The sequence below is a fragment of the Lissotriton helveticus genome, chromosome 6 (genome assembly GCF_964261635.1).
Source record: "Lissotriton helveticus chromosome 6, aLisHel1.1, whole genome shotgun sequence".
Classification (NCBI taxonomy): Eukaryota; Metazoa; Chordata; class Amphibia; order Caudata; family Salamandridae; genus Lissotriton; species Lissotriton helveticus.
Genome location: NC_136067.1, coordinates 366,531,806 through 366,546,128, shown reverse-complemented (window position 1 = coordinate 366,546,128; position 14,323 = coordinate 366,531,806). Strand labels below are relative to the sequence as shown.

General features: G+C 52.4%; 12 non-coding genes across 12 annotated transcripts; all 12 read left to right on the top strand.

The window, feature by feature from the left end:
- Positions 1-528: 528 nt before the first annotated feature.
- Positions 529-719, top strand: LOC144765783 (U2 spliceosomal RNA). The gene has a single exon (XR_013597647.1). It is a non-coding gene; the product is annotated as a U2 spliceosomal RNA (small nuclear RNA).
- Positions 720-1,700: 981 nt separating this feature from the next.
- Positions 1,701-1,891, top strand: LOC144765782 (U2 spliceosomal RNA). The gene has a single exon (XR_013597646.1). It is a non-coding gene; the product is annotated as a U2 spliceosomal RNA (small nuclear RNA).
- A 973-nt stretch (positions 1,892-2,864) lies between these two features.
- On the top strand, positions 2,865-3,055 carry LOC144765780 (U2 spliceosomal RNA). Its single transcript, XR_013597645.1, has one exon. It is a non-coding gene; the product is annotated as a U2 spliceosomal RNA (small nuclear RNA).
- Positions 3,056-4,045: 990 nt separating this feature from the next.
- LOC144765779 (U2 spliceosomal RNA) lies at positions 4,046-4,236 on the top strand. The gene has a single exon (XR_013597644.1). It is a non-coding gene; the product is annotated as a U2 spliceosomal RNA (small nuclear RNA).
- Positions 4,237-5,217: 981 nt separating this feature from the next.
- On the top strand, positions 5,218-5,408 carry LOC144765778 (U2 spliceosomal RNA). The gene has a single exon (XR_013597643.1). It is a non-coding gene; the product is annotated as a U2 spliceosomal RNA (small nuclear RNA).
- Positions 5,409-6,381: 973 nt separating this feature from the next.
- LOC144765777 (U2 spliceosomal RNA) lies at positions 6,382-6,572 on the top strand. Its single transcript, XR_013597642.1, has one exon. It is a non-coding gene; the product is annotated as a U2 spliceosomal RNA (small nuclear RNA).
- A 975-nt stretch (positions 6,573-7,547) lies between these two features.
- On the top strand, positions 7,548-7,738 carry LOC144765776 (U2 spliceosomal RNA). Its single transcript, XR_013597641.1, has one exon. It is a non-coding gene; the product is annotated as a U2 spliceosomal RNA (small nuclear RNA).
- Positions 7,739-8,723: 985 nt separating this feature from the next.
- Positions 8,724-8,914, top strand: LOC144765774 (U2 spliceosomal RNA). Its single transcript, XR_013597640.1, has one exon. It is a non-coding gene; the product is annotated as a U2 spliceosomal RNA (small nuclear RNA).
- A 973-nt stretch (positions 8,915-9,887) lies between these two features.
- On the top strand, positions 9,888-10,078 carry LOC144765773 (U2 spliceosomal RNA). The gene has a single exon (XR_013597639.1). It is a non-coding gene; the product is annotated as a U2 spliceosomal RNA (small nuclear RNA).
- Positions 10,079-11,068: 990 nt separating this feature from the next.
- On the top strand, positions 11,069-11,259 carry LOC144765772 (U2 spliceosomal RNA). The gene has a single exon (XR_013597638.1). It is a non-coding gene; the product is annotated as a U2 spliceosomal RNA (small nuclear RNA).
- A 973-nt stretch (positions 11,260-12,232) lies between these two features.
- LOC144765771 (U2 spliceosomal RNA) lies at positions 12,233-12,423 on the top strand. Its single transcript, XR_013597637.1, has one exon. It is a non-coding gene; the product is annotated as a U2 spliceosomal RNA (small nuclear RNA).
- Positions 12,424-13,413: 990 nt separating this feature from the next.
- LOC144765770 (U2 spliceosomal RNA) lies at positions 13,414-13,604 on the top strand. Its single transcript, XR_013597636.1, has one exon. It is a non-coding gene; the product is annotated as a U2 spliceosomal RNA (small nuclear RNA).
- The last annotated feature ends 719 nt before the right edge of the window (positions 13,605-14,323 follow it).

Genomic DNA, 14,323 nt, shown 5'->3' with positions numbered 1-14,323 from the left:
GTGGACACTGCCCTTGGCTTCTCTGAGCAAGAAGAAAAATACAGAGTCCTTTTCCTTCTCTGCCCGCCCCGCCCGTCCCCGAACGGCCACGAACGGCCAAGCCTTATCTATAGGCCTTAGGCTGCAGGGGAGCAGTGTCCCCGGCAAGCGAGGGTGAGGGGCCGGCCATATCCGGTCAGGGAGCTGTCCAGGGCATCCTGGGCTGATTCCCAGCATCCCCTGGCTGCCAGGCTTTCTGGCCAGCCGTCTGGAAGCAGTGCGCAGGAAGGGGCGGGGCATGCAAATTCTAGAAAGAGGACAACGTGGGTATGCTAAGTGACGCCTGATGAGGCGACAGCCGAGGAGGACTCTGGGAGCCGGGAGAAGGCCTGAGGCCGGGGCCTCCTTTCCACCCAGACATACTGAGCCCTTGCTGGGAGTCGGAAAAAGAGGCGGAAAGGCGGCCAGCGACGGTGCGAGGGAAGAGCCAAGTCCGGGTGAGCCAGGTAGATTGCTTCGGGAGGCGTTGATTCTGAATGGGCCCGGGTTATCGCTTCTCGGCCTTTTGGCTAAGATCAAGTGTAGTATCTGTTCTTATCAGTTTAATATCTGATACGTCCTCTATCTGGGGACCATATATTAAATTGATTTTTGGAACAGGGAGATGGAATAGGAGCTTGCTCTGTCCACTCCACGCATCAACCTGGTATTGCAGTACCTCCAGGAATGGTGCACTTCCCCACCCGGGGAAAACAATGCTGTTGAAAAATAGACGAGAAAACGAGAGTAGCGCTCCACTACCAAACCCTGTAAAGTGGCGCTATTGTGTTTGCGTGTGAATAAAAGCAAACTGGTCACCGTGTCTTGCCTTATTCATGTATTTATTTGACTTATTTGCCGCACCCGGGCCGTGCGTTATTTATTTATTCATTTATTAATTTTTCGGGTTTACGAAAAAAAAATACAAATAAAAAATTATTTCTTTTTTTCTCCCCTTCTCCATCCAGACGCTGCACTTTGAAAAGAGACAAACGTCGGAAAAAGATTGTTTTTCCAGCAGCAGACTTTCAGTGATTTTGGATCCATTTCACTGGGGAACGAATGGAAGAAGGTTCCCAGCAAGTCAGTGGGAGGGAGGGAGGAAGGGAGGGAGGCAGGCAGGCAGGCTGGCTGGCATGCAGGCTGGCAGAGAAGTGGACACTGCCCTTGGCTTCTCTGAGCAAGAAGAAAAATACAGAGTCCTTTTCCTTCTCTGCCCGCCCCGCCCGTCCCCGAACGGCCACGAACGGCCAAGCCTTATCTATAGGCCTTAGGCTGCAGGGGAGCAGTGTCCCCGGCAAGCGAGGGTGAGGGGCCGGCCATATCCGGTCAGGGAGCTGTCCAGGGCATCCTGGGCTGATTCCCAGCATCCCCTGGCTGCCAGGCTTTCTGGCCAGCCGTCTGGAAGCAGTGCGCAGGAAGGGGCGGGGCATGCAAATTCTAGAAAGAGGACAACGTGGGTATGCTAAGTGACGCCTGATGAGGCGACAGCCGAGGAGGACTCTGGGAGCCGGGAGAAGGCCTGAGGCCGGGGCCTCCTTTCCACCCAGACATACTGAGCCCTTGCTGGGAGTCGGAAAAAGAGGCGGAAAGGCGGCCAGCGACGGTGCGAGGGAAGAGCCAAGTCCGGGTGAGCCAGGTAGATTGCTTCGGGAGGCGTTGATTCTGAATGGGCCCGGGTTATCGCTTCTCGGCCTTTTGGCTAAGATCAAGTGTAGTATCTGTTCTTATCAGTTTAATATCTGATACGTCCTCTATCTGGGGACCATATATTAAATTGATTTTTGGAACAGGGAGATGGAATAGGAGCTTGCTCTGTCCACTCCACGCATCAACCTGGTATTGCAGTACCTCCAGGAATGGTGCACTTCCCCACCCGGGGAAAACAATGCTGTTGAAAAATAGACGAGAAAACGAGAGTAGCGCTCCACTACCAAACCCTGTAAAGTGGCGCTATTGTGTTTGCGTGTGAATAAAAGCAAACTGGTCACCGTGTCTTGCCTTATTCATGTATTTATTTGACTTATTTGCCGCACCCGGGCCGTGCGTTATTTATTTATTCATTTATTAATTTTTCGGGTTTACGAAAAAAAAATACAAATAAAAAATTATTTCTTTTTTTCTCCCCTTCTCCATCCAGACGCTGCACTTTGAAAAGAGACAAACGTCGGAAAAAGATTGTTTTTCCAGCAGCAGACTTTCAGTGATTTTGGATCCATTTCACTGGGGAACGAATGGAAGAAGGTTCCCAGCAAGTCAGTGGGAGGGAGGGAGGGAGGCAGGCAGGCAGGCTGGCTGGCATGCAGGCTGGCAGAGAAGTGGACACTGCCCTTGGCTTCTCTGAGCAAGAAGAAAAATACAGAGTCCTTTTCCTTCTCTGCCCGCCCCGCCCGTCCCCGAACGGCCACGAACGGCCAAGCCTTATCTATAGGCCTTAGGCTGCAGGGGAGCAGTGTCCCCGGCAAGCGAGGGTGAGGGGCCGGCCATATCCGGTCAGGGAGCTGTCCAGGGCATCCTGGGCTGATTCCCAGCATCCCCTGGCTGCCAGGCTTTCTGGCCAGCCGTCTGGAAGCAGTGCGCAGGAAGGGGCGGGGCATGCAAATTCTAGAAAGAGGACAACGTGGGTATGCTAAGTGACGCCTGATGAGGCGACAGCCGAGGAGGACTCTGGGAGCCGGGAGAAGGCCTGAGGCCGGGGCCTCCTTTCCACCCAGACATACTGAGCCCTTGCTGGGAGTCGGAAAAAGAGGCGGAAAGGCGGCCAGCGACGGTGCGAGGGAAGAGCCAAGTCCGGGTGAGCCAGGTAGATTGCTTCGGGAGGCGTTGATTCTGAATGGGCCCGGGTTATCGCTTCTCGGCCTTTTGGCTAAGATCAAGTGTAGTATCTGTTCTTATCAGTTTAATATCTGATACGTCCTCTATCTGGGGACCATATATTAAATTGATTTTTGGAACAGGGAGATGGAATAGGAGCTTGCTCTGTCCACTCCACGCATCAACCTGGTATTGCAGTACCTCCAGGAATGGTGCACTTCCCCACCCGGGGAAAACAATGCTGTTGAAAAATAGACGAGAAAACGAGAGTAGCGCTCCACTACCAAACCCTGTAAAGTGGCGCTATTGTGTTTGCGTGTGAATAAAAGCAAACTGGTCACCGTGTCTTGCCTTATTCATGTATTTATTTGACTTATTTGCCGCACCCGGGCCGTGCGTTATTTATTTATTCATTTATTAATTTTTCGGGTTTACGAGAAAAAAAATACAAATAAAAAATTATTTCTTTTTTTCTCCCCTTCTCCATCCAGACGCTGCACTTTGAAAAGAGACAAACGTCGGAAAAAGATTGTTTTTCCAGCAGCAGACTTTCAGTGATTTTGGATCCATTTCACTGGGGAACGAATGGAAGAAGGTTCCCAGCAAGTCAGTGGGAGGGAGGGAGGGAGGGAGGGAGGGAGGGAGGCAGGCAGGCAGGCTGGCTGGCATGCAGGCTGGCAGAGAAGTGGACACTGCCCTTGGCTTCTCTGAGCAAGAAGAAAAATACAGAGTCCTTTTCCTTCTCTGCCCGCCCCGCCCGTCCCCGAACGGCCACGAACGGCCAAGCCTTATCTATAGGCCTTAGGCTGCAGGGGAGCAGTGTCCCCGGCAAGCGAGGGTGAGGGGCCGGCCATATCCGGTCAGGGAGCTGTCCAGGGCATCCTGGGCTGATTCCCAGCATCCCCTGGCTGCCAGTCTTTCTGGCCAGCCGTCTGGAAGCAGTGCGCAGGAAGGGGCGGGGCATGCAAATTCTAGAAAGAGGACAACGTGGGTATGCTAAGTGACGCCTGATGAGGCGACAGCCGAGGAGGACTCTGGGAGCCGGGAGAAGGCCTGAGGCCGGGGCCTCCTTTCCACCCAGACATACTGAGCCCTTGCTGGGAGTCGGAAAAAGAGGCGGAAAGGCGGCCAGCGACGGTGCGAGGGAAGAGCCAAGTCCGGGTGAGCCAGGTAGATTGCTTCGGGAGGCGTTGATTCTGAATGGGCCCGGGTTATCGCTTCTCGGCCTTTTGGCTAAGATCAAGTGTAGTATCTGTTCTTATCAGTTTAATATCTGATACGTCCTCTATCTGGGGACCATATATTAAATTGATTTTTGGAACAGGGAGATGGAATAGGAGCTTGCTCTGTCCACTCCACGCATCAACCTGGTATTGCAGTACCTCCAGGAATGGTGCACTTCCCCACCCGGGGAAAACAATGCTGTTGAAAAATAGACGAGAAAACGAGAGTAGCGCTCCACTACCAAACCCTGTAAAGTGGCGCTATTGTGTTTGCGTGTGAATAAAAGCAAACTGGTCACCGTGTCTTGCCTTATTCATGTATTTATTTGACTTATTTGCCGCACCCGGGCCGTGCGTTATTTATTTATTCATTTATTAATTTTTCGGGTTTACGAAAAAAAAATACAAATAAAAAATTATTTCTTTTTTTCTCCCCTTCTCCATCCAGACGCTGCACTTTGAAAAGAGACAAACGTCGGAAAAAGATTGTTTTTCCAGCAGCAGACTTTCAGTGATTTTGGATCCATTTCACTGGGGAACGAATGGAAGAAGGTTCCCAGCAAGTCAGTGGGAGGGAGGGAGGAAGGGAGGGAGGCAGGCAGGCAGGCTGGCTGGCATGCAGGCTGGCAGAGAAGTGGACACTGCCCTTGGCTTCTCTGAGCAAGAAGAAAAATACAGAGTCCTTTTCCTTCTCTGCCCGCCCCGCCCGTCCCCGAACGGCCACGAACGGCCAAGCCTTATCTATAGGCCTTAGGCTGCAGGGGAGCAGTGTCCCCGGCAAGCGAGGGTGAGGGGCCGGCCATATCCGGTCAGGGAGCTGTCCAGGGCATCCTGGGCTGATTCCCAGCATCCCCTGGCTGCCAGGCTTTCTGGCCAGCCGTCTGGAAGCAGTGCGCAGGAAGGGGCGGGGCATGCAAATTCTAGAAAGAGGACAACGTGGGTATGCTAAGTGACGCCTGATGAGGCGACAGCCGAGGAGGACTCTGGGAGCCGGGAGAAGGCCTGAGGCCGGGGCCTCCTTTCCACCCAGACATACTGAGCCCTTGCTGGGAGTCGGAAAAAGAGGCGGAAAGGCGGCCAGCGACGGTGCGAGGGAAGAGCCAAGTCCGGGTGAGCCAGGTAGATTGCTTCGGGAGGCGTTGATTCTGAATGGGCCCGGGTTATCGCTTCTCGGCCTTTTGGCTAAGATCAAGTGTAGTATCTGTTCTTATCAGTTTAATATCTGATACGTCCTCTATCTGGGGACCATATATTAAATTGATTTTTGGAACAGGGAGATGGAATAGGAGCTTGCTCTGTCCACTCCACGCATCAACCTGGTATTGCAGTACCTCCAGGAATGGTGCACTTCCCCACCCGGGGAAAACAATGCTGTTGAAAAATAGACGAGAAAACGAGAGTAGCGCTCCACTACCAAACCCTGTAAAGTGGCGCTATTGTGTTTGCGTGTGAATAAAAGCAAACTGGTCACCGTGTCTTGCCTTATTCATGTATTTATTTGACTTATTTGCCGCACCCGGGCCGTGCGTTATTTATTTATTCATTTATTAATTTTTCGGGTTTACGAAAAAAAAATACAAATAAAAAATTATTTCTTTTTTTCTCCCCTTCTCCATCCAGACGCTGCACTTTGAAAAGAGACAAACGTCGGAAAAAGATTGTTTTTCCAGCAGCAGACTTTCAGTGATTTTGGATCCATTTCACTGGGGAACGAATGGAAGAAGGTTCCCAGCAAGTCAGTGGGAGGGAGGGAGGGAGGCAGGCAGGCAGGCTGGCTGGCATGCAGGCTGGCAGAGAAGTGGACACTGCCCTTGGCTTCTCTGAGCAAGAAGAAAAATACAGAGTCCTTTTCCTTCTCTGCCCGCCCCGCCCGTCCCCGAACGGCCACGAACGGCCAAGCCTTATCTATAGGCCTTAGGCTGCAGGGGAGCAGTGTCCCCGGCAAGCGAGGGTGAGGGGCCGGCCATATCCGGTCAGGGAGCTGTCCAGGGCATCCTGGGCTGATTCCCAGCATCCCCTGGCTGCCAGGCTTTCTGGCCAGCCGTCTGGAAGCAGTGCGCAGGAAGGGGCGGGGCATGCAAATTCTAGAAAGAGGACAACGTGGGTATGCTAAGTGACGCCTGATGAGGCGACAGCCGAGGAGGACTCTGGGAGCCGGGAGAAGGCCTGAGGCCGGGGCCTCCTTTCCACCCAGACATACTGAGCCCTTGCTGGGAGTCGGAAAAAGAGGCGGAAAGGCGGCCAGCGACGGTGCGAGGGAAGAGCCAAGTCCGGGTGAGCCAGGTAGATTGCTTCGGGAGGCGTTGATTCTGAATGGGCCCGGGTTATCGCTTCTCGGCCTTTTGGCTAAGATCAAGTGTAGTATCTGTTCTTATCAGTTTAATATCTGATACGTCCTCTATCTGGGGACCATATATTAAATTGATTTTTGGAACAGGGAGATGGAATAGGAGCTTGCTCTGTCCACTCCACGCATCAACCTGGTATTGCAGTACCTCCAGGAATGGTGCACTTCCCCACCCGGGGAAAACAATGCTGTTGAAAAATAGACGAGAAAACGAGAGTAGCGCTCCACTACCAAACCCTGTAAAGTGGCGCTATTGTGTTTGCGTGTGAATAAAAGCAAACTGGTCACCGTGTCTTGCCTTATTCATGTATTTATTTGACTTATTTGCCGCACCCGGGCCGTGCGTTATTTATTTATTCATTTATTAATTTTTCGGGTTTACGAAAAAAAAATACAAATAAAAAATTATTTCTTTTTTTCTCCCCTTCTCCATCCAGACGCTGCACTTTGAAAAGAGACAAACGTCGGAAAAAGATTGTTTTTCCAGCAGCAGACTTTCAGTGATTTTGGATCCATTTCACTGGGGAACGAATGGAAGAAGGTTCCCAGCAAGTCAGTGGGAGGGAGGGAGGGAGGAAGGGAGGGAGGCAGGCAGGCAGGCTGGCTGGCATGCAGGCTGGCAGAGAAGTGGACACTGCCCTTGGCTTCTCTGAGCAAGAAGAAAAATACAGAGTCCTTTTCCTTCTCTGCCCGCCCCGAACGGCCACGAACGGCCAAGCCTTATCTATAGGCCTTAGGCTGCAGGGGAGCAGTGTCCCCGGCAAGCGAGGGTGAGGGGCCGGCCATATCCGGTCAGGGAGCTGTCCAGGGCATCCTGGGCTGATTCCCAGCATCCCCTGGCTGCCAGTCTTTCTGGCCAGCCGTCTGGAAGCAGTGCGCAGGAAGGGGCGGGGCATGCAAATTCTAGAAAGAGGACAACGTGGGTATGCTAAGTGACGCCTGATGAGGCGACAGCCGAGGAGGACTCTGGGAGCCGGGAGAAGGCCTGAGGCCGGGGCCTCCTTTCCACCCAGACATACTGAGCCCTTGCTGGGAGTCGGAAAAAGAGGCGGAAAGGCGGCCAGCGACGGTGCGAGGGAAGAGCCAAGTCCGGGTGAGCCAGGTAGATTGCTTCGGGAGGCGTTGATTCTGAATGGGCCCGGGTTATCGCTTCTCGGCCTTTTGGCTAAGATCAAGTGTAGTATCTGTTCTTATCAGTTTAATATCTGATACGTCCTCTATCTGGGGACCATATATTAAATTGATTTTTGGAACAGGGAGATGGAATAGGAGCTTGCTCTGTCCACTCCACGCATCAACCTGGTATTGCAGTACCTCCAGGAATGGTGCACTTCCCCACCCGGGGAAAACAATGCTGTTGAAAAATAGACGAGAAAACGAGAGTAGCGCTCCACTACCAAACCCTGTAAAGTGGCGCTATTGTGTTTGCGTGTGAATAAAAGCAAACTGGTCACCGTGTCTTGCCTTATTCATGTATTTATTTGACTTATTTGCCGCACCCGGGCCGTGCGTTATTTATTTATTCATTTATTAATTTTTCGGGTTTACGAAAAAAAAATACAAATAAAAAATTATTTCTTTTTTTCTCCCCTTCTCCATCCAGACGCTGCACTTTGAAAAGAGACAAACGTCGGAAAAAGATTGTTTTTCCAGCAGCAGACTTTCAGTGATTTTGGATCCATTTCACTGGGGAACGAATGGAAGAAGGTTCCCAGCAAGTCAGTGGGAGGGAGGGAGGGAGGAAGGGAGGGAGGCAGGCAGGCAGGCTGGCTGGCATGCAGGCTGGCAGAGAAGTGGACACTGCCCTTGGCTTCTCTGAGCAAGAAGAAAAATACAGAGTCCTTTTCCTTCTCTGCCCGCCCCGCCCGTCCCCGAACGGCCACGAACGGCCAAGCCTTATCTATAGGCCTTAGGCTGCAGGGGAGCAGTGTCCCCGGCAAGCGAGGGTGAGGGGCCGGCCATATCCGGTCAGGGAGCTGTCCAGGGCATCCTGGGCTGATTCCCAGCATCCCCTGGCTGCCAGGCTTTCTGGCCAGCCGTCTGGAAGCAGTGCGCAGGAAGGGGCGGGGCATGCAAATTCTAGAAAGAGGACAACGTGGGTATGCTAAGTGACGCCTGATGAGGCGACAGCCGAGGAGGACTCTGGGAGCCGGGAGAAGGCCTGAGGCCGGGGCCTCCTTTCCACCCAGACATACTGAGCCCTTGCTGGGAGTCGGAAAAAGAGGCGGAAAGGCGGCCAGCGACGGTGCGAGGGAAGAGCCAAGTCCGGGTGAGCCAGGTAGATTGCTTCGGGAGGCGTTGATTCTGAATGGGCCCGGGTTATCGCTTCTCGGCCTTTTGGCTAAGATCAAGTGTAGTATCTGTTCTTATCAGTTTAATATCTGATACGTCCTCTATCTGGGGACCATATATTAAATTGATTTTTGGAACAGGGAGATGGAATAGGAGCTTGCTCTGTCCACTCCACGCATCAACCTGGTATTGCAGTACCTCCAGGAATGGTGCACTTCCCCACCCGGGGAAAACAATGCTGTTGAAAAATAGACGAGAAAACGAGAGTAGCGCTCCACTACCAAACCCTGTAAAGTGGCGCTATTGTGTTTGCGTGTGAATAAAAGCAAACTGGTCACCGTGTCTTGCCTTATTCATGTATTTATTTGACTTATTTGCCGCACCCGGGCCGTGCGTTATTTATTTATTCATTTATTAATTTTTCGGGTTTACGAAAAAAAAATACAAATAAAAAATTATTTCTTTTTTTCTCCCCTTCTCCATCCAGACGCTGCACTTTGAAAAGAGACAAACGTCGGAAAAAGATTGTTTTTCCAGCAGCAGACTTTCAGTGATTTTGGATCCATTTCACTGGGGAACGAATGGAAGAAGGTTCCCAGCAAGTCAGTGGGAGGGAGGGAGGGAGGCAGGCAGGCAGGCTGGCTGGCATGCAGGCTGGCAGAGAAGTGGACACTGCCCTTGGCTTCTCTGAGCAAGAAGAAAAATACAGAGTCCTTTTCCTTCTCTGCCCGCCCCGCCCGTCCCCGAACGGCCACGAACGGCCAAGCCTTATCTATAGGCCTTAGGCTGCAGGGGAGCAGTGTCCCCGGCAAGCGAGGGTGAGGGGCCGGCCATATCCGGTCAGGGAGCTGTCCAGGGCATCCTGGGCTGATTCCCAGCATCCCCTGGCTGCCAGGCTTTCTGGCCAGCCGTCTGGAAGCAGTGCGCAGGAAGGGGCGGGGCATGCAAATTCTAGAAAGAGGACAACGTGGGTATGCTAAGTGACGCCTGATGAGGCGACAGCCGAGGAGGACTCTGGGAGCCGGGAGAAGGCCTGAGGCCGGGGCCTCCTTTCCACCCAGACATACTGAGCCCTTGCTGGGAGTCGGAAAAAGAGGCGGAAAGGCGGCCAGCGACGGTGCGAGGGAAGAGCCAAGTCCGGGTGAGCCAGGTAGATTGCTTCGGGAGGCGTTGATTCTGAATGGGCCCGGGTTATCGCTTCTCGGCCTTTTGGCTAAGATCAAGTGTAGTATCTGTTCTTATCAGTTTAATATCTGATACGTCCTCTATCTGGGGACCATATATTAAATTGATTTTTGGAACAGGGAGATGGAATAGGAGCTTGCTCTGTCCACTCCACGCATCAACCTGGTATTGCAGTACCTCCAGGAATGGTGCACTTCCCCACCGGGGAAAACAATGCTGTTGAAAAATAGACGAGAAAACGAGAGTAGCGCTCCACTACCAAACCCTGTAAAGTGGCGCTATTGTGTTTGCGTGTGAATAAAAGCAAACTGGTCACCGTGTCTTGCCTTATTCATGTATTTATTTGACTTATTTGCCGCACCCGGGCCGTGCGTTATTTATTTATTCATTTATTAATTTTTCGGGTTTACGAGAAAAAAAATACAAATAAAAAATTATTTCTTTTTTTCTCCCCTTCTCCATCCAGACGCTGCACTTTGAAAAGAGACAAACGTCGGAAAAAGATTGTTTTTCCAGCAGCAGACTTTCAGTGATTTTGGATCCATTTCACTGGGGAACGAATGGAAGAAGGTTCCCAGCAAGTCAGTGGGAGGGGAGGGAGGGAGGGAGGGAGGGAGGGAGGCAGGCAGGCAGGCTGGCTGGCATGCAGGCTGGCAGAGAAGTGGACACTGCCCTTGGCTTCTCTGAGCAAGAAGAAAAATACAGAGTCCTTTTCCTTCTCTGCCCGCCCCGCCCGTCCCCGAACGGCCACGAACGGCCAAGCCTTATCTATAGGCCTTAGGCTGCAGGGGAGCAGTGTCCCCGGCAAGCGAGGGTGAGGGGCCGGCCATATCCGGTCAGGGAGCTGTCCAGGGCATCCTGGGCTGATTCCCAGCATCCCCTGGCTGCCAGTCTTTCTGGCCAGCCGTCTGGAAGCAGTGCGCAGGAAGGGGCGGGGCATGCAAATTCTAGAAAGAGGACAACGTGGGTATGCTAAGTGACGCCTGATGAGGCGACAGCCGAGGAGGACTCTGGGAGCCGGGAGAAGGCCTGAGGCCGGGGCCTCCTTTCCACCCAGACATACTGAGCCCTTGCTGGGAGTCGGAAAAAGAGGCGGAAAGGCGGCCAGCGACGGTGCGAGGGAAGAGCCAAGTCCGGGTGAGCCAGGTAGATTGCTTCGGGAGGCGTTGATTCTGAATGGGCCCGGGTTATCGCTTCTCGGCCTTTTGGCTAAGATCAAGTGTAGTATCTGTTCTTATCAGTTTAATATCTGATACGTCCTCTATCTGGGGACCATATATTAAATTGATTTTTGGAACAGGGAGATGGAATAGGAGCTTGCTCTGTCCACTCCACGCATCAACCTGGTATTGCAGTACCTCCAGGAATGGTGCACTTCCCCACCCGGGGAAAACAATGCTGTTGAAAAATAGACGAGAAAACGAGAGTAGCGCTCCACTACCAAACCCTGTAAAGTGGCGCTATTGTGTTTGCGTGTGAATAAAAGCAAACTGGTCACCGTGTCTTGCCTTATTCATGTATTTATTTGACTTATTTGCCGCACCCGGGCCGTGCGTTATTTATTTATTCATTTATTAATTTTTCGGGTTTACGAAAAAAAAATACAAATAAAAAATTATTTCTTTTTTTCTCCCCTTCTCCATCCAGACGCTGCACTTTGAAAAGAGACAAACGTCGGAAAAAGATTGTTTTTCCAGCAGCAGACTTTCAGTGATTTTGGATCCATTTCACTGGGGAACGAATGGAAGAAGGTTCCCAGCAAGTCAGTGGGAGGGAGGGAGGGAGGCAGGCAGGCAGGCTGGCTGGCATGCAGGCTGGCAGAGAAGTGGACACTGCCCTTGGCTTCTCTGAGCAAGAAGAAAAATACAGAGTCCTTTTCCTTCTCTGCCCGCCCCGCCCGTCCCCGAACGGCCACGAACGGCCAAGCCTTATCTATAGGCCTTAGGCTGCAGGGGAGCAGTGTCCCCGGCAAGCGAGGGTGAGGGGCCGGCCATATCCGGTCAGGGAGCTGTCCAGGGCATCCTGGGCTGATTCCCAGCATCCCCTGGCTGCCAGGCTTTCTGGCCAGCCGTCTGGAAGCAGTGCGCAGGAAGGGGCGGGGCATGCAAATTCTAGAAAGAGGACAACGTGGGTATGCTAAGTGACGCCTGATGAGGCGACAGCCGAGGAGGACTCTGGGAGCCGGGAGAAGGCCTGAGGCCGGGGCCTCCTTTCCACCCAGACATACTGAGCCCTTGCTGGGAGTCGGAAAAAGAGGCGGAAAGGCGGCCAGCGACGGTGCGAGGGAAGAGCCAAGTCCGGGTGAGCCAGGTAGATTGCTTCGGGAGGCGTTGATTCTGAATGGGCCCGGGTTATCGCTTCTCGGCCTTTTGGCTAAGATCAAGTGTAGTATCTGTTCTTATCAGTTTAATATCTGATACGTCCTCTATCTGGGGACCATATATTAAATTGATTTTTGGAACAGGGAGATGGAATAGGAGCTTGCTCTGTCCACTCCACGCATCAACCTGGTATTGCAGTACCTCCAGGAATGGTGCACTTCCCCACCCGGGGAAAACAATGCTGTTGAAAAATAGACGAGAAAACGAGAGTAGCGCTCCACTACCAAACCCTGTAAAGTGGCGCTATTGTGTTTGCGTGTGAATAAAAGCAAACTGGTCACCGTGTCTTGCCTTATTCATGTATTTATTTGACTTATTTGCCGCACCCGGGCCGTGCGTTATTTATTTATTCATTTATTAATTTTTCGGGTTTACGAGAAAAAAAATACAAATAAAAAATTATTTCTTTTTTTCTCCCCTTCTCCATCCAGACGCTGCACTTTGAAAAGAGACAAACGTCGGAAAAAGATTGTTTTTCCAGCAGCAGACTTTCAGTGATTTTGGATCCATTTCACTGGGGAACGAATGGAAGAAGGTTCCCAGCAAGTCAGTGGGAGGGAGGGAGGGAGGGAGGGAGGGAGGGAGGCAGGCAGGCAGGCTGGCTGGCATGCAGGCTGGCAGAGAAGTGGACACTGCCCTTGGCTTCTCTGAGCAAGAAGAAAAATACAGAGTCCTTTTCCTTCTCTGCCCGCCCCGCCCGTCCCCGAACGGCCACGAACGGCCAAGCCTTATCTATAGGCCTTAGGCTGCAGGGGAGCAGTGTCCCCGGCAAGCGAGGGTGAGGGGCCGGCCATATCCGGTCAGGGAGCTGTCCAGGGCATCCTGGGCTGATTCCCAGCATCCCCTGGCTGCCAGTCTTTCTGGCCAGCCGTCTGGAAGCAGTGCGCAGGAAGGGGCGGGGCATGCAAATTCTAGAAAGAGGACAACGTGGGTATGCTAAGTGACGCCTGATGAGGCGACAGCCGAGGAGGACTCTGGGAGCCGGGAGAAGGCCTGAGGCCGGGGCCTCCTTTCCACCCAGACATACTGAGCCCTTGCTGGGAGTCGGAAAAAGAGGCGGAAAGGCGGCCAGCGACGGTGCGAGGGAAGAGCCAAGTCCGGGTGAGCCAGGTAGATTGCTTCGGGAGGCGTTGATTCTGAATGGGCCCGGGTTATCGCTTCTCGGCCTTTTGGCTAAGATCAAGTGTAGTATCTGTTCTTATCAGTTTAATATCTGATACGTCCTCTATCTGGGGACCATATATTAAATTGATTTTTGGAACAGGGAGATGGAATAGGAGCTTGCTCTGTCCACTCCACGCATCAACCTGGTATTGCAGTACCTCCAGGAATGGTGCACTTCCCCACCCGGGGAAAACAATGCTGTTGAAAAATAGACGAGAAAACGAGAGTAGCGCTCCACTACCAAACCCTGTAAAGTGGCGCTATTGTGTTTGCGTGTGAATAAAAGCAAACTGGTCACCGTGTCTTGCCTTATTCATGTATTTATTTGACTTATTTGCCGCACCCGGGCCGTGCGTTATTTATTTATTCATTTATTAATTTTTCGGGTTTACGAAAAAAAAATACAAATAAAAAATTATTTCTTTTTTTCTCCCCTTCTCCATCCAGACGCTGCACTTTGAAAAGAGACAAACGTCGGAAAAAGATTGTTTTTCCAGCAGCAGACTTTCAGTGATTTTGGATCCATTTCACTGGGGAACGAATGGAAGAAGGTTCCCAGCAAGTCAGTGGGAGGGAGGGAGGGAGGCAGGCAGGCAGGCTGGCTGGCATGCAGGCTGGCAGAGAAGTGGACACTGCCCTTGGCTTCTCTGAGCAAGAAGAAAAATACAGAGTCCTTTTCCTTCTCTGCCCGCCCCGCCCGTCCCCGAACGGCCACGAACGGCCAAGCCTTATCTATAGGCCTTAGGCTGCAGGGGAGCAGTGTCCCCGGCAAGCGAGGGTGAGGGGCCGGCCATATCCGGTCAGGGAGCTGTCCAGGGCATCCTGGGCTGATTCCCAGCATCCCCTGGCTGCCAGGCTTTCTGGCCAGCCGTCTGGAAGCAGTGCGCAGGAAGGGGCGG